At 47.2% G+C, this 21113-nt stretch overlaps 1 protein-coding gene across 2 annotated transcripts in view; it reads left to right on the forward strand.

The window, feature by feature from the left end:
- RYK (receptor like tyrosine kinase) overlaps positions 1-21113 on the forward strand; it is a 906407-nt gene that overhangs the window by 89957 nt on the left and 795337 nt on the right. The gene's annotated exons all lie outside the window — the stretch shown is intronic.

The raw sequence follows: 21113 nt of genomic DNA on the forward strand, positions 1-21113 counted from the left end.
GATTTTCCAATATGAATATTTTTGCGAAATACTAGCATGCATCAACACATTTTACTACATGATGCTGCAACGAAACGGTACCTGAAATTTCACAGTAGTTTAGCAAAATGTTTTTTTTTTTCCTACGTTCATTTTTTTTAGGAACATTTTATATTGAAAGCAAAGAGTCCTTAACCTTGCTCTCAAAGCTTCTGCAAATATTTGCATCTAATCAGAGAGCATTCTGGGAGCATTATGCATAGCCTCATATTGCTAAACTTTGAAACCATGAGTACACATTTTTATACTGTAACCACTGTCAGTAGTACGGTCAGAACCTACATTTACTTAGAGCGCTCACCCTAATAATAAAGGATTTCAATTAATGAACCATAAATACAAGTTTGAACAGCATTAACATAGGCACACAAATAATAACTTAATTTAAGGCATTGCCCTTCCCTGGCCCTTAAAGTGCTACTGCAAACTGGCAGCCAAAGGGTTTGTGCTGCAGGGGGTTTGGCCTACTTGTCCCAAGGACAAAATAGACATTAAAACTTGTTGCCCTTGACCCCAAACAATATGTCCTGGGCGTCGGGCTATAGGAATTCCACATCCCTGCCGCCACTATCTGCACTCCTGCGGACCATAGAATTGGAGTGCTGGACTCGATTACGGCTACAAAACATGCCTGGAACTCGTTGCTGAAGGCCAGGGTAGGCGAGTTGATCTACTCCCCCTTAATGGCGGTGGAGTGGATGCAGTGGCTATCACCTATCGAAGAGAAGGGTGTTGCCCGGGCCTTGCAGGGGCTGGGAATTAAGACTGCGGGTGCGCTGTTTGCGGAAGGGAATCTTAAAACTTGGGACCAGATAGCCCAGGGAGTGGATAGCCCAACACTGCTACAGCGGTTCCAGTTTCACAGAGTCCGAAGTGCCTTGACGGACGTACTGGGCCCAGACTTGGATGAGCCGCCAGACCTCCCCGAACTCTCCCATGTCATAGACACTGAATCATCACGACATATGATAGCGCACCTATACAGGGCCATTATCTCACATAGGGCGCAGGAACCCTCGAAGGCCTGCCTCGCCCGGCAGAGTGACCTGGAGATCGCGATAGATGACTCCATGTGGAAATATTGTTGCGTTAACACCAGGAAGCTGTCCCTGAACGGACGCCACAGGTTGATCCATTTCAAATTCTTGCAGAGGGTGTACTACACCCCAGAGCGACTACACCGTTACGGCCTTCGGCAGTCCCCTGAGTGCGAGCGTTGCCATGCACCTGTGGCTGATTTCCTCCACCTGGCGTGGGGGTGCCGCAGGATATATGAGTTCTGGGTAACAGTAATAGCGGAGCTGAGTGAGATACTGAACTATGAACTTCCTGTTGACCCGGCCTTGGCACTGCTGGGCTATTCAAAGTCATTACCGGTGGCATACAGGCGATTGACAGACATGGGTCTATTATTGGCAAGACGCACAATGCTGGATGAGGGGTCCGACGCCAACCAAGAAGCGGTGGGCCAGAGACATGATATACTGCTGCACACAAACAGAACACTATAGTGAACTTCTTCCCCCCCACCAGTCGCCCAAAAAACTTCTGGGGTCTATATAACACCTTTAGGCACACTAGAGAAGACATTGCCGATACGCAGCAGGGAAGGGGTGGAGGGAGCGCAGTAACTTACACACGAGTGAAGGATCTTCATGGCGATATAGTGAGAGGCATTAGATGGTGACCTGTGGGGGTCAGCGGTGGCTGGGTGGAGTATTGATACTTGGCCACACCGTAGAACGATGTCAGCTGTGGCACACACGGGACACTTGCCTGGGGGAGCACTGGGCATACACAGGACATTCCGGGGAGACTATACTCGGAGCGGGGAGTTACGAGCACTGTAGCGACATGTAGCGTGCAATTTGCAGCATGAAGGTCAGCGAACTGGTTGCATAGTTGGGGGGAGGGGGTCTCGGGTTTCTGTATATGGGGGGAGGGGGGAGTTTACCTCAGGAGGGGGGAGTGGTTTTCTTTCAATATAAAATGCACCTTCATTTCTTGATTCTGAGGATAAGGCTTACACGGACCTACTATATCGATAATGTGGACTTTTGCATGACGCTCTGCAATGGTTCCAACTGTTCATTGCGGTTACAATATCTTCTCTTAGGAACCCTTGCACCGCCGTACCCCAGGGTTGATGGCACATGGCTGTGTATTGATAGCCACATGATTGCGGAATGTGTATGTCCTGTTGCACTGCCAGCCCGGGGGGGGGGGGGGTTGTAGGCAGCAAGCCGTGTATGTACCTGTTTGTATTAATAAAGGTGTTTAATAATAAAAAAAAAATACATATAAGGTCCCAAAGGTGAGACCAATTGTATTGCAAGTGCTTGTTCTTCTTGAGTCAGGTGTTTTCAGTAGGTACTGTTTCAAAATAAAAAGTTGGACTTTTGATTTAATGATAAAAATAATGGCATAACCGCTTTGGGACTGTAGTAATTCTAATACCCAACATTTCCTAGTGGGAAATGTGTTTGAGCTCAATGCGGTGATTCCACCCCCTTTAAACCCAGCTGCAAGAAAGTTTTATAAACACCGTACCACTCTCCAGATTAAGGCCCAACTGACCTCCTACTATAAAAAGTCAATGATAGCAGATCCTGACGTTATTACTTCTCCTATCTCTCCTCAGCAGGCCTTGTGCGCACAGTCAAAATAAAGGGACAAGGCCGTTCTGCTCCTTTTCTAGATCTAAAATGAACCATTCGTTCTGGTATATAATATGTAATTGCCAGCTGCTGCTGTGGTGCACCTGTTTTATGTGAGTTAAACCTACTCTGCTGCTGCCTGTGCATATATGGAAACTGTAATTGCAGCAGCCCGTTGTTTGTACTTGTTTTCTCTTTAGTGATGCCAGACCGCTCCATGTTGGCAGCACCTCATGTCTCTGTCCCCAAACTTTCATTTAACAAATCAGTGCCCTGTGGGAGTTGTTCTAAGCCCGAGACTGAAAACTTGGTGTCTTGCCTATAGTGTTCTGGCAACCCTGTCCGTCTGTAGGGGAAGCCAATTCTACCTCTGTCAGGGCCGGTGCTTCAAGGGGGTGGGGATGTTTGGGGTTTTACATTTGAGGGGGAATGTATTTTCAGATGAATAGTTGGGTATAAGTGCTTTCAGTCGGGTATGGTGAGGTGTCTGTCGGATTTCACCTATGATAACTCTAAAAACAAACACATTCTCTCATCTGTTTTGAAAGCCTTAAACATTTATTTTACAAAATATTGCTTCTCTCATTTAGTACTCCTAATCAGTGTTTCTCTCCCTTTCCGCTGCCTCTGATGCCCCTCTCATGAGCCCTGCTTGTCATATAATGTATTTTAACTTTATATGCCAGCATGATGGTCGTAAAATCTGATGCCCCCCCCTCCTCTCCAAATTTTACTCATTCATTTACAAATTAAGCAGTGTGTTTGAGTGAAGCCACTGTATCCAGACCCCAGGTTCTTATTTGGAGAGGTTATTTAACTTAATTTACGTTGCTGCCTGATAAAGCACATTTAACCTTGAAGGCAGTTCTTTAATCCTTTATTTGAATAGAGGTTCCTCTTTTCATGTATTTAAGCCCTTTTATATGTTATTGGTTCCTCTGTCGGAAGTTTGCAGTGGAGTAGTATGAACAGTGTGGGAGTGGAGCCTAGATTTCATTTTATTTTTTTCAGAGAATGGACAATGGATTTGTTTCGCAGATTTCCTCAGATTGTGGTGGAGCTGCTGCCTGGTTTCTTAAAGTTTTGAGACACGAGGTAAATTGTTTGCTCTAAAGACCACAGCAAATTCCCTTTTGTATGCTAGCAAGAGAGAAGAAAACTCACCTAAGGTGTTCTTTTCTGGGAATGTTAGCACACATGTCTGGCCACATGTCTATCGTTTTGGTGGTAAGAATTTTCCATATCTTCAGATTGAATCATGGCTGTACTTTGACTGTGTATGGACAAGCAGGTTTTGTTGTTTTTTCCCCTTCTATTTGGAAAAGCGGATTTTGACGCTGCATGTTTTTTATCTGAGCGAAATAATCTACTTGCTTTGCCAGCACCTACCCATTCCTATAAAACGGGCCGAAATCATCAACTGAGGAACTGTGGATTGAGCATCTTTGTGTCTTTTTTTCATTCTGCACCAAGAGCCATTTGGGTTTGCACAGTGTGCAATAAACAGTTCATTCACTATTTACTGCAAAATAGGGTGGGCGGTTAGTAGTATTAATAGCACTTTTCAGTACTTCTTTTTTTTTTTTTTCTTCTAACGTTAAAAAGCTCTGCCGTTGGTTTATTCCACATTTGCTCCTTGTATGAGGTAATATAAACCCACTTGTGCTTTTGAATTATATATCTCGTAATGTGAGAGATGTCTGAGGACTTTTTGCTTGCACTTGCTTAAAAAAAAATTATAGCCTTGGGTTGTGGTGTAACAAAAAGCACTTCATGCTTGAAGTATTAAGCTGGAATCTAGTCTTCGATTTCAAGGGCCGATCCACCTTTTCAGGTCTTGTTTTGGCGATTTTGAGACTTATGGTTTACAATAAGGGTATTGTAGCCTACCCAAAGCATATCCTTTGTTGGCTTCATTGGTTTGCATTGCTTCTCCCCTCCCACCCACCCCTTGTCTGCGTTGCTCCTCCCCACCCGCCCTCCCCTTGTCTGCGTTGCTCCTCCCCACCTGCCCTCCCCTTGTCTGCGTTGCTCCTCCCCTTGTCTGCGTTGCTCCTCCCCACCCGCCCTCCCCTTGTCTGCGTTGCTCCTCCCCACCCGCCCTCCCCTTGTCTGCGTAGCTTCTCACCTCCCACCCTCCCCTTGTCTTCATTGCTTCTCCCCTCCCACCCTCCCTCCCCTTGTCTGCGTGGCTTCTCCCCTTCCACCCTCCCTCCCCTTGTCTGCATTGCTTCTCCCCTCCCATTGTCTCCGTTGCTTCTCTCCTCCCAACCACCCTTCCCTTGTCTGCGCTGCTCCTCCCCTCCCGCCCTCGCCTTGTCTGCGTTGCTCCTTCCCTCCCGCCCTCGCCTTGTCTGCGTTGATCCTTCCCTCCCGCCCTCGCCTTGTCTGCGTTGCTCCTCCCCTCCCGCCCTCCCCTTGTCTGCCTTGCTCCTCCCCACCCGCCCTCCCCTTGTCTGCGTTGCTCCTCCCCACCCGCCCTCCCCTTGTCTGCGTTGCTCCTCCCCACCCGCCCTCCCCTTGTCTGCGTTGCTCCTCCCCACCTGCCCTCCCCTTGTCTGCGTTGCTCCTCCCCACCTGCCCTCCCCTTGTCTGCGTTGCTCCTCCCCACCTGCCCTCCCCTTGTCTGCGTTGCTCCTCCCCACCTGCCCTCCCCTTGTCTGCGTTGCTCCTCCCCACCCGCCCTCCCCTTGTCTGCGTTGCTCCTCCCCACCCGCCCTCCCCTTGTCTGCCTTGCTCCTCCCCACCCGCCCTCCCCTTGTCTGCCTTGCTCCTCCCCACCCGCCCTCCCCTTGTCTGCGTTGCTCCTCCCCTCCCGCCCTCCCCTTGTCTGTGTTTTTCCTCTCCTCCCACTCTCCTCTTGCCTGCGTTGCTCCTGCCATCCCCTTGTCTGCGTTGCTTCTCCTCTCCCACCCTCCCCTTGTCTGCGTTGCTTCTCCCCTCCCACCCTCCCCTTGTCTGCGTTGCTCCTCCCCTCCCGCCCTCCCCTTGTCTGCGTTGCTCCTCCCCGTCGCCCTCCCCTTGTCTGCGTTGCTTCTCCCCTCCCACCCTCCCCTTGTCTGCGTTGCTTCTCCCCTCCCACCCTCCCCTTGTCTGCGCTGCTCCTCCCCTCCCACCCTCCCCTTGTCTGCGCTGCTCCTCCCCTCCCGCCCTCACCTTGTCTGCGCTGCTCCTCCCCTCCCGCCCTCACCTTGTCTGCGTTGCTCCTCCCCTCCCGCCCTCACCTTGTCTGCGTTGCTCCTCCCCGTCGCCCTCCCCTTGTCTGCGTTGCTTCTCCCCTCCCACCCTCCCCTTGTCTGCGTTGCTTCTCCCCTCCCACCCTCCCCTTGTCTGCGTTGCTTCTCCCCTCCCACCCTCCCCTTGTCTGCGTTGCTTCTCCCCTCCCACCCTCCCCTTGTCTGCGTTGCTTCTCCCCTACCACCCTCCCCTTGTCTGCGTTGCTTCTCCCCTACCACCCTCCCCTTGTCTGCGTTACTTCTCCCCTACCTGCCTCCCCTTGTCTACGTTGCTTCTCCCCTTCCGGTCTCACCTTGTCTGCGCTGCTCCTCCCCTCCCGCCCTCACCTTGTCTGCGCTGCTCCTCCCCTCCCGCCCTCACCTTGTCTGCGTTGCTTCTCCCCACCCTGCCTCCCCTTGTCTGCGTTGCTCCTCCCCACCTGCCCTCCCCTTGTCTGCGTTGCTCCTCCCCACCTGCCCTCCCCTTGTCTGCGTTGCTCCTCCCCACCTGCCCTCCCCTTGTCTGCGTTGCTCCTCCCCACCCGCCCTCCCCTTGTCTGCGTTGCTCCTCCCCACCCGCCCTCCCCTTGTCTGCGTTGCTCCTCCCCACCCGCCCTCCCCTTGTCTGCCTTGCTCCTCCCCACCGACTCTCCCCTTGTCTGCCTTGCTCCTCCCCTCCCTCTCTCCACTTGTCTGTGTTGCTCCTCCCCTCCCGCCCTCCCCTTGTCTGTGTTTTTCCTCTCCTCCCACTCTCCTCTTGCCTGCGTTGCTCCTGCCATCCCCTTGTCTGCGTTGCTTCTCCTCTCCCACCCTCCCCTTGTCTGCGTTGCTTCTCCCCTCCCACCCTCCCCTTGTCTGCGCTGCTCCTCCCCTCCCGCCCTCACCTTGTCTGCGCTGCTCCTCCCCTCCCGCCCTCACCTTGTCTGCGTTGCTCCTCCCCTCCCGCCCTCACCTTGTCTGCGTTGCTCCTCCCCGTCGCCCTCCCCTTGTCTGCGTTGCTCCTCCCCGTCGCCCTCCCCTTGTCTGCGTTGCTTCTCCCCTCCCACCCTCCCCTTGTCTGCGTTGCTTCTCCCCTCCCACCCTCCCCTTGTCTGCGTTGCTTCTCCCCTCCCCTTGTCTGCGTTGCTTCTCCCCTCCCCTTGTCTGCGTTGCTTCTCCCCTACCACCCTCCCCTTGTCTGCGTTACTTCTCCCCTACCTGCCTCCCCTTGTCTACATTGCTTCTCCCCTTCCGGTCTCACCTTGTCTGCGCTGCTCCTCCCCTCCCGCCCTCACCTTGTCTGCGCTGCTCCTCCCCTCCCGCCCTCACCTTGTCTGCGTTGCTTCTCCCCTACCTGCCTCCCCTTGTCTGCGTTGCTTCTCCCATACCTGCCTCCCCTTGTCTGCACTGCTCCTCCCCTCCCGCCCTCACCTTGTCTGCGCTGCTCCTCCCCTCCCGCCCTCCCCTTGTCTGCGTTGCTCCTCCCCACCCGCCCTCCCCTTGTCTGCGTTGCTCCTCCCCACCTGCCCTCGCCTTTTCTGCGTTGCTCCTCCCCTCCCGCCCTCGCCTTTTCTGCGTTGCTCCTCCCCTCCCGCTCTCGCCTTTTCTGCGTTGCTCCTCCCCTCCCGCCCTCGCCTTTTCTGCGTTGCTCCTCCCCTCCCGCCCTCGCCTTGTCTGCGTTGCTCCTCCCCTCCCGCCTTTTCTGCGTTGCTCCTCCCCTCCCGCCCTCGCCTTGTCCCTGTTGCCCCCCTAACCGCCATAAGAAAGAAAGCACCATGACCTGACCATCCGTGTCATAGTGCTTGTTATCCATGTTGCTTCTTCCCTCCCCCTCCTGTCATCGGTGTTGCTTCTTCCCTCCTAGATTTCTGTTGACCCCCTTGCCATCATAGGAAAAAAACAGTATGATGGCTGTGCCATAGCACTTTTGTTTTCTCCTGCTGTTCGTTCCCATCCACCTTTCCGTTGTCCATGTTGCCCGCCCACCCACCGTTGGGGAAAAAAGCTCTATGATGCTGCTGGGCCAGGCTGTGTCAGTATTTTCTTATGTCCTACAGTATGGGGCTTCGTCCCGCCTCTGTCTTCCATTTGCTAGCTCCATAAATGGAGGCTAGCCATTGGAAGAGATTGGCTGTCAGTCACTATTTCCCGTCGGAACGCGATTCGGGGGTGTTTCCGTGTCTTTTTTTAAGTCCCGCCCTATCCTCTTCCCATTGGCTGGAATTTTACCTTCCAGCCAATGGGAAGGGGAGACAACGAAAAACACGCCCCCGAATCCCTACAGGGCGCGCTGTGCTTTCGCTTGTTGTTTATTTATTATCCACGCCTCGAGCCGTCCTTTCACGCACCCGGAGCGAGTCAAATGGCAACACGCAAACAATCCGCAGTAATAATAATAATAATAATACGGATAATGCTCAAACAAAAATAGTGACTGAGATGCCTAATATCGGTGTTTGGGCATTTGCAACGCTGTGCGTTCCATTGAGAAAAGAATGTGCGTGCATTAAATATCCATGTTCTCATGTATGGTTCCCATGATGTTAGTCCTACAGTTCTGACGCCACTTGTTTTTCTCTGCTCTTCTCATCTCCTCTTCGGGGGATTAGTAGTCACCAAAGCAGGCAGTGCCATGACATCAGCCGAGGGCAGGCGCTGAAATATTAATGCGCTCCGAGAAGCGTGCATCTTTAGAGGCATCAGCGGCGCGGGCTCCTCTGGCATCTGGGGCTCCGTGGACTCCATTGAGGGGTGGAGGGTCTCGGTGTGCGCGTGGAGCTCCGACCCTGCCTCAAACGAGCAGGCGCGTGAGGACGCAGATCCCGGTGGTCTCTGCCAGTGGCCCGGTGGTCTCTGCCAGTGGCCCGGTGATCTCTGCCAGTGGCCCGGTGGTCTCTGCCAGTGGCCCGGTGCCGGTGGTCTCTGCCAGTGGCCCCTCATTCACCACCTCAGAGGGCATCAAAAAGTTGCTGCTGTGGACTGCGGAGCAACCTGGGGGCGGAGGGATGGCAGACAAAGCTGCTCCTCGCACGGGCCTGTGAGTTATTGTGAAAGGCGAGCCAGCAGGCTCATGCAACGGGGAGGGGGCTTCAGAGCGCGGACCCCGAGGCGCAGAGGAGGTGGCGGGGTGCCCACGTCTGGCCCAAGATTGGGGGCACGGGGACCTGTCCGCTATCGTCGGGAGCCCAGGGCAGCCTGTTGGAGTCTCGCTTGCACGAGCAGGTGCTGCGCCGAGGGAGTCCTGCTCAGGTCAGGCTAAAGTTCTCCGCAGCTCTCCCGCGGCGGTTGTTTTACTCTACGAGATAAGGAGGGTCACAGCAGAGTCCCCAGGAGCCGACAGCATAGCGCTCAATACCACCTGCAAGCAGCCCCAGCACGACTTCCCCAGAGACTCGAGGTAAGAAAGTTTTAGCCTCTCTCGCCTTCTCCGCTTGGTAGCGGGCACTGTGCCTCTCTGGTCCATCTGAAGCGATGCCACAGATGCGTGGCTCATCTGTGCTCTTGGACACAGATCCAGCCCTCCTGCTCACCCCGGCCAAGTTAACTTAGCCTTTCATTCTTTTTAGTTTGATAAAATCAGTACCACTGAATTAGATATACAGCCGCAAGTTACTCTTCCGGGAAGAACATGCGCCATACAATTGCACGACATCTTATGTCATGAGACTACAAGTCAGGGGATGTAAAATGCTGTTGGCTAATTGTCACCTGGTTGCAGGTCACCACAAGTCAAGGGTCAATTGGCAGCTATGAACCATGCTGCCAAGGGGTGATGAGACAAATTGAAGCCATGCTTCGCCTATTAAGTTTGGGTGGCAACTTTTTCTGGCGGATGGGGGTCACTTCTGCAGTTTGACAATCAGGTGTCCTAAAACTGTTCTACAAGGTGCCACAATCTACAATGTTGGAATAACAAGTCCTGAGACCTAACTACTGAAAATGTATTTCCGTAAGTTTATATTGATTGCAAGAATGGTAGAGGACAGCTGTTATCACAGTTAGACCAGAATGCATTCATTTTTTTCTCTCCCAAAAACGCCTCTTTCACAGGTTTATGTGACTATAGTTCGTAGTCTGGAATAGACACGGGAAGCAGAAATAAAATATTGCGCATAACTTCCCCATTTTTTTTTAAAGTCGGGAGTGCGCCCCAGACTCAAGACACGCGCGGATTGTGCTCCTGTGCATACTCACACTCAGCAACGACGACTGGTACTTCAAACGACAGCGAGTCACAGGGATTTCTTTATATATATTTTATTGGTATTTGCAAACGATGCCCAAGGGCTTAGAGTGGTGATGCTTTTCATAGCTATTTAGATGAAAGTGCATCAGTTTCAAGATTCGGCATCAGGGATAAAGTCAACACGTGGGGGGACATGCGCCTACCAATGCCAGGGAGGCGCGGGCAGACTGAAGTTCGCTTGAGAGTAGGGAGACACTGAGCACTCGGCCGTGCTGGGCACAGCGTGGGTACTATAGGACCAGGGGTGAAAAGTCCTTGCCGATGAATTTCAAACACCAAGCACCTAGAAGCAGAACTCCATCAAACAGTGAACTGAAAAACTGTGGACCGGAGTACAGCCCAGAGGAATTACCAATTTCTGAGGTTCATTCAAGCATTCCTCCGATCACTTCTTTCTCGACGCAGGCCATGTGCATTTTCATTAGGGAACGTTCAGTGATTGGCAAACTCTGAGAGCATTGCCAACGTTCCGAATTTAGCGGTCTAGCGCCGGTATGAGGCGTTTGTTTCTGACCCGGTGCATAACATTGTTTTCAGAAGTGCACGTCAATCCTCTAGGCGCTTGGGTTTGGCGGGTGGTACTATGCAAATATTTTCACTCCCTCGCCGGACCGGGCACTCCAAAGCCTGACGTCTGCCTGTAGCTGCAGCGCTCATTACTAGCACCACTAGCCGCGTTGACTAGCAGACACAAACCCTGGAAGGAACTTCTTCACACTATCCGCCTTCTCTCTCCCCCCCCCCCCCCCTCCCCCAACACACTCATGGAGTGCACGAGCTCTTTAGCAGCATCTTTTCGACTTTTCAGACGAAGGGTTTCTGATGGTAAAACAAGGAAGTTTGCCTCGCCGTGATCTGCTAGAATCGAGGTGAGTGCGCGCTCTGGGTGCTGCCAGTGAGGGGAATCGGCACTCATTCTTCGGGGGCCTAACTTCATTTTCTAATTGAAATGTGTACAAGATACAGAAATGACGAAAAGGTAGAAAGAAGGAATAAGAGGAAACTGTGACAGAAGGAGAAAACAGAGATGACAAAGCTGACAAGAGATAGATACAAAGAGAGGAAGTGTAGAGTGGGGAAGAGGCAGCAGGAGGAGGGAACACTATCAGGCAACCTTGATATTTGGTATTGTGGCATTCGAAAGTGCTGGCGGTGTCCTCAGAAAATCTGTTGATCTACAATTAAGCACTGGTGCTGTTAAAGTGGAAAGGCAGCTCTGTTGGCTGCCTGCAAAAAACTGTTCAAAACAGCCCATGACTGTAGAATAGGGAATTCATTATTGGATCACGCCACGGCACCCCGCTCAGAAGCAGACACCCTGTCCAGCAGTCTCCCGGGAACGGCCAGAGGGGCAGAATAGTTTGTCCAGTCCCTTGCCCAAGGTAATGGATATTCCCCTCAACTTTACAACATTGCCAGCTTCAGGAGGGCACATATATGATATCCTAATGGCCATGCTTCTGAGATACAAGCCTTTGACAGTAGAAAGGACAGTCAGCCTGCTTTACTTTAAACAGTAGGCTCTGTCTACCGAACTCCAGTGGGGCAACAAGGTGCTCCCTAAGAAGGGGCTCCTGGACTGTGTTGAAATGCTGTATCAGTAAGTGAGATGGAATCGGCCCGGACTGCTTCAAGAAGCTGTGTCCGGAACCTTAAACCAGCAAAAAGCAGAAAGAATTGGTCCAGGACTAGTAAGATCTAAGAAACAAGCATCCCAATGGCAACTGAAAGTTAGTAATACATTGCAAACAGGTCCTCAGTCATCACTGTACCATGGCCACATTAGCACATTCAATGGGACTCTAATTGGAATTTTGTCAGTCTAAGAGTGTGGATGAGTGGTGTAGGTACCCTCCTGTACATAGTGAGATCAAAATCCTTCCCCAAATGTTCTCCTCTGGTTGATTCAATCTTTTGCATATATGTGTTTTAACATTTAACTGTATTTGCCCAATTCCCTTTGGAGACACCACTTCCACTACATCGCGATGAAATATGGGTGTGACCTTCTCCATTTCTCACTCTGCACACTATTTTAACAGTAGTATTTTCACATGTATATACTAGGTGGGACCGTCCCATAGAAACGTTTGTGAAAAGCTACAAGTTAGTGACTGTTCACTGAATGTTACACACACTCACTCACTCACTCACTCACTCACTCACTCACTCACTCACTCACTCACTCTTGGGGTTTTGTATATCTTTACTGTTTGAGATTCAAGAAAAGCCATACAATATAAAACGCGAATCATAAAAACACAAACAACATTAAAATGGCGTTATCATATTAAAATACCATACAAGTAACACTGTTTTGTTATTTACAAGTCTTTTTCCCTAATGAGCTACATCAAATGACATCCTTCGTCTTAAATATCGCCAGTTCTAAAACTCGTGCGATCAACACGATAACAAATCTACAAGGACTAGCGTTCTGTCTATAATTATACAAAATACAATAAGATTAAACTAGTGAGCAAAAACATCTTATGGCTGCCCTTGCCCGTGCGAGCTGGATAATAGAGTGCAGTACTTGTATGTATATCAGTGTAATTCATTAACTGAGTACAAAAAAATGGACAATAAAATTGAATATGAAGGCCTGTTTAAAAGGTGTGCAAAATACTGTTAACTTTAAATAGACGAAGGTGGTTTCACTAGGCACACAGCTGTTCAAATAAACTATCAAAGTAATTATTGCAATACTCTTGTAACTTGATCAATTCAGGTGAGCGCCCCGACCCAATAAATACATGATCAACAGACAGACGAATGACAAAGTCAATAGGCTGTTGCTCGCTTTATATAACCATACAGAGATGGAGTAAAAGTGCACGATAATCCTGATACTAACCTTAATCAATGATGTAACCCGCCCAATAAATGCAGAACTCTAAATATTGCCTCATATTTCCTTATTTAAAAGCAAAAAATACGAGCGATCAGGGATTGCACATGCTGCAGGACTGCAAGATTCACCCACATATTACAGGCATAGCACAAGCTGCTGCAGTGCAAGCTTCTCTCACACACGGTATACGTGCAACCTGAGGATTAGCAGTTAAGCATCCCTCACAGCGATGTTTCAGAAGCAGAAAACGGGGCAGGGGAGCCTATATGGATGTGTTTCAAAATGGGCATCTGTTCAACTGGTCTGACAAAACTAACTGCCAGAAAAATGTATGCAAGTCCACAGCTTGTGTTTGAACGCAGTGGTGGTAACTGGGGAAATGCTTAAGACCAGTCATGCAGCAAGAGACAATTTATGTCTTCCCCCAGTAAAGGATTAACAACTGGTATCGGAATATACCTATAGGGTCTTCTTTTTCTGTGCACAAAACCATATGCTGGTACTTGCCAAGCTACTTCATGCATTTTCTTTTGAAAAACGCTCTTTCTAAAAGTTGGACTGTGGAAATTTATACCCCACATTACTCACTCACAAAACCAGGCCCCAGTTACCTGTTGTGCTGAGATAAAGGACTTGAATTATCATTATTGCCACTGATCAGACTGCCATCTTGCAAGCATCACTATATCAATGCCATGTGAGAACAAAAGACCCATCTTTGAGAAACCCTAACTTATTTAAAAAAAACTCTGAGCTTTCCAGATCTTGGGAGAGGCAAGATGGCCGCCGAGACGCCGTAGTGGATGGTCGCACCCTGTAACCCTCCTGACTGGGAAGATGAGGTGTACTACGTGCTCATATGCTTAGATTGCAGACTTAAAGATTTGCAGAATCACCGATCTACTACCAAGCTAAGTTGATTTAATCTAATCTGCTGCGGAAAATTTGCCTTTCTTACTGGGAGAAAAGAGCACTTGATACTGATAAAAAGCGATGCCGAGAGAACTCACTGGCTTTCTTTTTTTGATATGTGACTTTCCACAAGAGAAAAAGTGGGCTCTGCAGAAATATCTGCACAGACACTGTTCAGCTTTGATTTCCCGTTCGCCCCTACCTGGAAGTCGCTATTGGAAAGTTGCTTCAAAATCTATGGCTACAAAACCTGCACTTTACTCGAGGAAGAATCGTGACCGAGACGATTGGAGCCGTGACTCCGAGGTGGAGGAGGATATGGATAACCTCGGGGCCCCAGCGCTTAATTTAAGAGGGAAAGCACGATCTAAAGCGCAGCAAAGGCGAGAAGCGGCAAAGGAAAATAAATTAAAGAAAATACGTGAAAAAGAGGAAGGAGGGAAAAAAAAGAACGTGACTGTCCCAGCGTCAGCTATTGTAAGGAGAAGAGAGGAAGCAAAACTCAGCGCTGGGGAGGTACTTGGAAAGGAAACTGCACTCCGCCAGATGACCATAGTTGAGACTTTTTTGCCCGCAGCAACACCAGTAACGACTGACCAAACAACTTTGCAGTTGAATCTGCCACAGGGAGTGAGAGTCCCCACGCTGGTGAGTCTGTGCAGGATGTTGCAGCCTGCTGTGGAGAGGGAACCGTTTGAACAGGCAGGAGCAGATGGGGATGGTACCTGCACGCTCGAGGTACAGCCTCTAACTGAAGTTACAGAGGCAGCAGAAGGCGGAGACTTTTCTACTGCTGTGGAAGTGGGCGGACCCAAGCTCTTAAAGGAGAAAGCCACATTTCATTTGGCACCAGTGGTATCTGGAGTTAAAGGGCCAGGCGCAGAACAAAGCCTGGTGGAGGATACTGTTGTAGAAAAAAGTAATTCTGAGGCTGCAACTAACTTAATTGAAACAGAGCTAAGGGTTGATAAAGATATTAACTTGGATTCAATTAATAAGAGGGATGCAAGCACACGCAAATTACCTGATGCACTCCCTGCCTCTCTCAGTGATGAGGTTTTTTCACTGGTAATGACGAGGCGGATGATGAGGAAAGTATGAATGGAAGTCTGGGATCAACGACAGACACGGAGTCAGAGACGGAGAGTTCAGATGATGAAACAGTGAATACTGACACGGGAAGTAATGAGACTGTATCAGGGACTGACTCTGAAAACTCCTCAACTCCTATCAGTAGTGAGATAGAACCTATTGATAAAGAATATAAGGATTCAATTAAAAAAACATTGCAAAAAGACGTCTCTTCTAGATCAAAGACAAATCCTGAGGGCAGTATCAGATCTGTGGAAAAAATTAAAACTAAGAGCAAAAAAAAGAAGTCAAGCAAACGAAAAGGGAAATCTAGACAACAGAGATTGTCAAAGGAACGCAGAGGCAATATGAAAACAGTAGTAAAAAAACTAAATTTGGATAAGATGGCAGAGAACTCTGGAATACCGGCAGATGAGTTTGTAAATGGTGAAACTCTGGACTCTGCGGACCGTGGAGCGGATGGTGGTATGTCTAATTTTGAAGTTTTATTTACAACATTAAAACAAATGCAGAGTGAGGCTCACATTGAGAGCCAAAAAGCAAAGCGCAGGGGTAAACAGGCGAATAGGAAAATACAATCCTCCTTGCGTAAGGTCAGCAGGTTGTATGAGGAGATGGCTGAGAGAGTCTCTGAAGTAGAGACTAGAACCGGGAAATTAGAAGATGATATGGTCAAAGTGAAGGATGACAGAAAAGAACAAGATAAGACTACGGCCGACATGTTATGGAAACTCGAGGAATTTGAGAACAGACAAAGACGCAACAATGTTCGCCTGATTGGAATACAGGAAGGGAAAGAAGGAAGTGATGTTCGGGGGTATGTTGTTGACTTATTAAAGGGTGCCCTCCCAGAGTTGTCTACATGGGATCTTGACCATGAAATACAAAGGGCGCATCGTTTTCCTCTGATCCAGAAAGCAGCGCAGAGTAAGCCTCGCGCAATACTTCTATACGTGGGGAATTTTCTTCTGCGAGAAGAGATAATTAACAAAGCAAAGCCCCAAGCTAAATGCAAATACAACGGCGTAGAGTTCTTTGCACGTCCTGACTTTTGCCACACCACTGTGGAAAGAAGGTGGAGGATGAGGCAGCTCATTACCCCATTTCAAAACATAGGTTGTGAGGCTTACCTTCTGTATCCCGCTCGTTTGAAGATTGGAGTAAATGGGAACTTTAAAATTTTCTACTCTGAGATACTTGCACAAGAATATCTTAACTTTCTGCAAGACCAACGGAAAACAAGGCACAAGGAGAATGTTGAGAATAATGATCATGCAGTAGCTCTTAGGGATATTCCCCAAAAGAAACGAAGATAAATATAATATGGAAAATAGAGACTGTGTAAAGTAATTTTTGGGGACGAAAGCTACATATGAGGACTTATTTAAAATAATAGAGGAAACTGTTTGCTCAAGGTCTATGAAAAATGTATTTGATGTTTTACTCCTCTTTATCGGATGGTTTTCTTGAGTTGTAGCTTTTTCTGCTTCAATAAGTAAAGATTGGTATGAATATAAGAAGAATTGGGGTAGAGGTTGAGCACGAATAGGGGTGGTATTTGTTGGACATACACTGAGCACAGTAAGATGAAGGGAAAGTTAGGGGGGTGTACGGGTTTGACATCCAGGAGGCAAAAGTCGGCCAGACATAGGTCCGTTGGACCTATTTGCCTGTAGGGGGGGGGGTGGGACTCTGAGGGTGGGCAGTCTGGGGTGGGGTTGGGGATGGGCAGGGAAATGGACAGGTCACAAAGGTACAAGACACTTAAGAGGATTTGACAAAAGTAATTTGTATCAACTGTATGATATGGGTAGTGACACTGAAGATGTGGAAGACAATATTGAAATTAACAGGGAAGTCTATTTATGCAGTGTGCTAGGCCTAGTATTGTATATCGTTTCTAGAACATTAAATAAAAGCAAGCAGATAGGGTCTGAAGAGAACTGGCTGGGGAAAAAAAATAAAATGAAAAATGTCTATTAGATTAGTGACATGGAATGTATGCGGCCTAAATGATGTAACGAAAAGGCAGAAGATAGGAATACGGCTACGGCAAATGAACGTAGATTTTGTGTTTCTTCAGGAGACACATGTAATGAGTACCCATGAGATATATCTTAATCAGCTGGGGTTTCAATTAATAGTTGCTTCTAAACAAGGAGTTAAACAGAGAGGGGTAGCGATTCTATCGAGGAATAAAAATGTAGTAACAAGGAGAAAGTTAAGAGATAATTGGGGGAGATGGGCGATGGTTGAGGTACTATTAGGGGGGGTGTGGACAACATTAGTTGCAGCATATGGTTCTACACAGGACGATCCAGAAATTCTGCAATTTTTGGATTCTGAGTTGGCAGACTGGGCCCCTCGAGTTATTATAGGTGGAGACTTAAATATTGACGGAGCGGAGGGTCTAGGATCAGGCTCAATAAGACAGTATAAGGGGAGGAAAAAAAAGGTTTACAAGGCCCTTACTGATCTTTTAGAAAATAATACATTGCGAGATGTCTGGGGGTCAATCAGATCGAAACTACTCGGTTATACATATTATTCAGCACCGCATCAGATATGCGTTAGGCTGGATTACTTCCTGGTTTCCAATGATTTAATTAGTATAGTGGAAATTGATAGACTTCCTCGGATACTTAGTGACCACAATCCCCTAATCCTAACGATAAAGCAGAGTGGGGGAACAACAATAAGAAGGGGGTGGACATTCGAAAGGGGATTGCTTTTAGATGATGACTATATAAAACATATGTCTAAATGGATTACTGAATTCTTTGAATATAATAGAGGAACTGCTGCAGTTGGCATAGTATGGGATGCCTTTAAGGCAGGAGCACGCGGTGAAACGTGTAGTTATAGCGCCTTCAAGAGGAAAACAGAAAGACTGCGATATAAGGAGAAAGAGGGAAAAGTACTGGAGGCAGAAGAACAACTTAATAACTGTGTAATAAGGGGAGAGACGACTGAACAATTCGTAATAGAATTACTGAAGGTGAAAAGTGAGGCAGAGGAAGAACTTGCTAATAGAGCCGCAAAGCAATATACAATCAGAAGGGAGAGATGTTACGAGTTCAGTGAGAAAATAGGGCGAGTCCTTGCTATACGAACCAGACAGATAGCGGCGGCAGGGACGATTAAGGAAATAAAGGATGAAAAGGGACAACTACATTCAGATCCAGAAGAAATTCGGGAGGTCTTTAGGAAGTTTTACCAATTTTTATATGATGAGAAAGATCCCAGTAGTATCGATAGAATAAATGAATATCTCCAGAACATTGAGGTAAAAACTATATCCCCTGAAGATGCAGAGGAATTAGAGACCGTGTTGGACGAAATTGAGATTAAAGAAGCAATGACTGCTCTACCCTCGGGGAAGGCTGCTGGACCTGATCAGCTACCGATTGAGTTTTATAAAACTTTCTGGGGATGTTTAGGTAATAATTTAACTCAAATGTTTCAAGCTGCACAAAGTGGGGTATCCATTCCCAAATCCTGGAGCGGGGCAGATATAGTATTAATTTAAAAAAAAGAAAAGCCTCCGAATGAACCAGGGTCGTACCGCCCAATAACATTGATGAATAATGACACCAAAATGTATTCGAAGGCACTGGCTGCAAGATTTGCAAGAATTATAAGTAACCTGGTTAGTGATAACCAACATGGGTTTATTCCTGGTAGAGGGACAACTCACCATATTAGAAAAGTTATAACTTTATTTGATGTGGCGGAAGTAGCAGGAGACCCGATGGCAGTTATGCTTTTGGATGCGGAAAAAGCATTTGATCGGGTCTCCTGGCAGTATTTGTGGCAGACCCTAGCTAGAGTTGGGATTAGAGGAGGCTATTTGAAAGCAATTCAGACTCTATATATGGATCCAGGTGCAGCATTAAGGATAAACGGGGGTATAACTGGTCAATTTAAAATCAAGGGAGGAACTCGCCAGGGATGTCCTTTCTCTCCCCTGCTATTTGCCATCTATATGGATCCCTTAATACGGAAGATAGAATCAGCACCAGAGATCACCCCAGTCAATACAGCTCTTGGGCCATGCAAGATATTAGCCTATGCTGACGACGTTGCGGTGATAACACCTTGCCCTACGGAAGCAACTACATTTGTAGAGGCCGAGGCCTTAAGATTTGGACAAGTCTCAGGGTACTCATTGAACGCGTCTAAAACCCAGATTATTAAAAATTCTTTTACACCTTGTGAAGATAGAAGAGTAGTGCCGGCAGGGAAATACCTCGGAATTAATATTATGTATAATTTAGATAGTTTGGTGGATAATAATATTGCCCCAGTAATCGAAAAGGCAAGAAAAGATTTGGATCGTTATGAGAACTTACATTTATCATTAGTTGGGCGAGTTAATATTATTAAAATGCTGATCTTACCCAAACTGTTGTATCTTTTTAGGGCAATCCCTCTTCTAATTGAAAATAAGTGGTTTAAAATTTGCGAAAGTATGGTAAATCGTTTTATTTGGGCTAGAGGTAAAACCCGGAGGGCATTGAGGTATATGTCCCTTCCCAGGGAGAGAGGGGGGTGGTCACTGCCGGATCTAAAGGTATATTATTGGGCTGCAGCAATACAAGGAATGGTTGGATTAATTGGGGGGGCTGAGATGGATGGATGGGATAAGACAGGCTCGCTGGCTATATATGGTTTAGCTCTGGGTACAAATGCTGAAAATATTTTTTTAAGATTTACTGATGGAAGTTACTTTAAAAGAACACGTTTCAAGATAATTATGGCGGCCTACAGCATATGGAAAGGATTTTCCAAAAAAGTTGGAATAGGGAAATATAGTGTATATACTAGATTCAAAAATAATCCCTCATTACCTAGGGCTGTGTTCTCAGGAATGGTATACGAGGAATGGGAGAGTCGAGGTATAAGAATGATTGGTGATATGTGGGATGATAATGGCATCTTACAATTTATAGATTTGAAAAACAAGTATATGTTAAACACAAATCATTTCTTTAAATACCTTCAAATAAGGAGTTGTATAATAAATAAAAAAGGGGGAGCTCTAGGCTTTGGGAGGAGTATAATGATGGATCTCATACAGAAAGGTAATGACTGTACTATAAAAAGATTTTATTTAGAAATGACAAAGTTAAAAAAGGATGATCTTGACAAATGGATAATTAAATGGTCCTCAGATTTAGATATAGCTAGACAAGGAGATATTTTCTCTGAATCACTTGAGATGGGATGTAAATTACTATGCTCAGCGTCTCTTCAGGCCCAGCACTACAAGAGCCTGTATCACCTGTATTATACGCCATGGAAAATTGCTCAATGGGGGGCTGTGTCGGGCATCTCGTGTTTTAGATGTGGCAGTATGGAGGCCAATTTGTTACATATTTTCTCTACTTGTCCACACTTAGATAAGATAAAACAAGATATCTGGAATTTTTTCCGGAATGCCTTAGACACAACAATAGAGTTGGACTCAGCAACTATTTTGTTGGGAATATCCCCCAACGGACAAATTAATTGTAAATATTTTCTGTTTGTAGCAATGTCGATTTTTAGACTGCTTGTGGCCTCAACTTGGTTAGATCCAAATCCTCCCACGTATCATCAATGGCTAGGAAAAACTTTGTCAATACAAAAATTGGAAACAGCTATTTACTCTAGGAAAGGGAGAAAGGGTAAAAAGCTGGGTATACAAATCTGGGGTCCTTTGATTCAATGGAAGGCTGGAACTGAATAAGGTATTTTGAGGAATGGATGTATTATGGAATGTTAACATATATTATTTGTATCCGTATATATTATGATAGGATCTGTATGTAGTATGTATATTGTAATATTTCACTTTCCCTTTTTCTTTTGAATATGTAGTTGAGTATGTGGCTGCCTTATGAAACTTATTGTGCCTTGTCCATGTAATGGGGGAGGGGGGGGAAATAAAATGTGGGGAAAAAATTTATCAATAAAAATATTTAAAAAAATAAAATAAAAATAAAAAACTCTGTTGAAATATGTAAACGAGGCACTTGCTTAAATTACACATTTTTAAGTAATGGCTTTAGGTTGTAGGGTCCATTGTGGTGTGTGTATGTGTTAGGCTATGTGGTGGCAGGGTAGTAGTGGATCTG

Source organism: Lissotriton vulgaris, chromosome 11, assembly GCF_964263255.1.
Source record: "Lissotriton vulgaris chromosome 11, aLisVul1.2, whole genome shotgun sequence".
NCBI lineage: Eukaryota > Metazoa > Chordata > Amphibia > Caudata > Salamandridae > Lissotriton > Lissotriton vulgaris.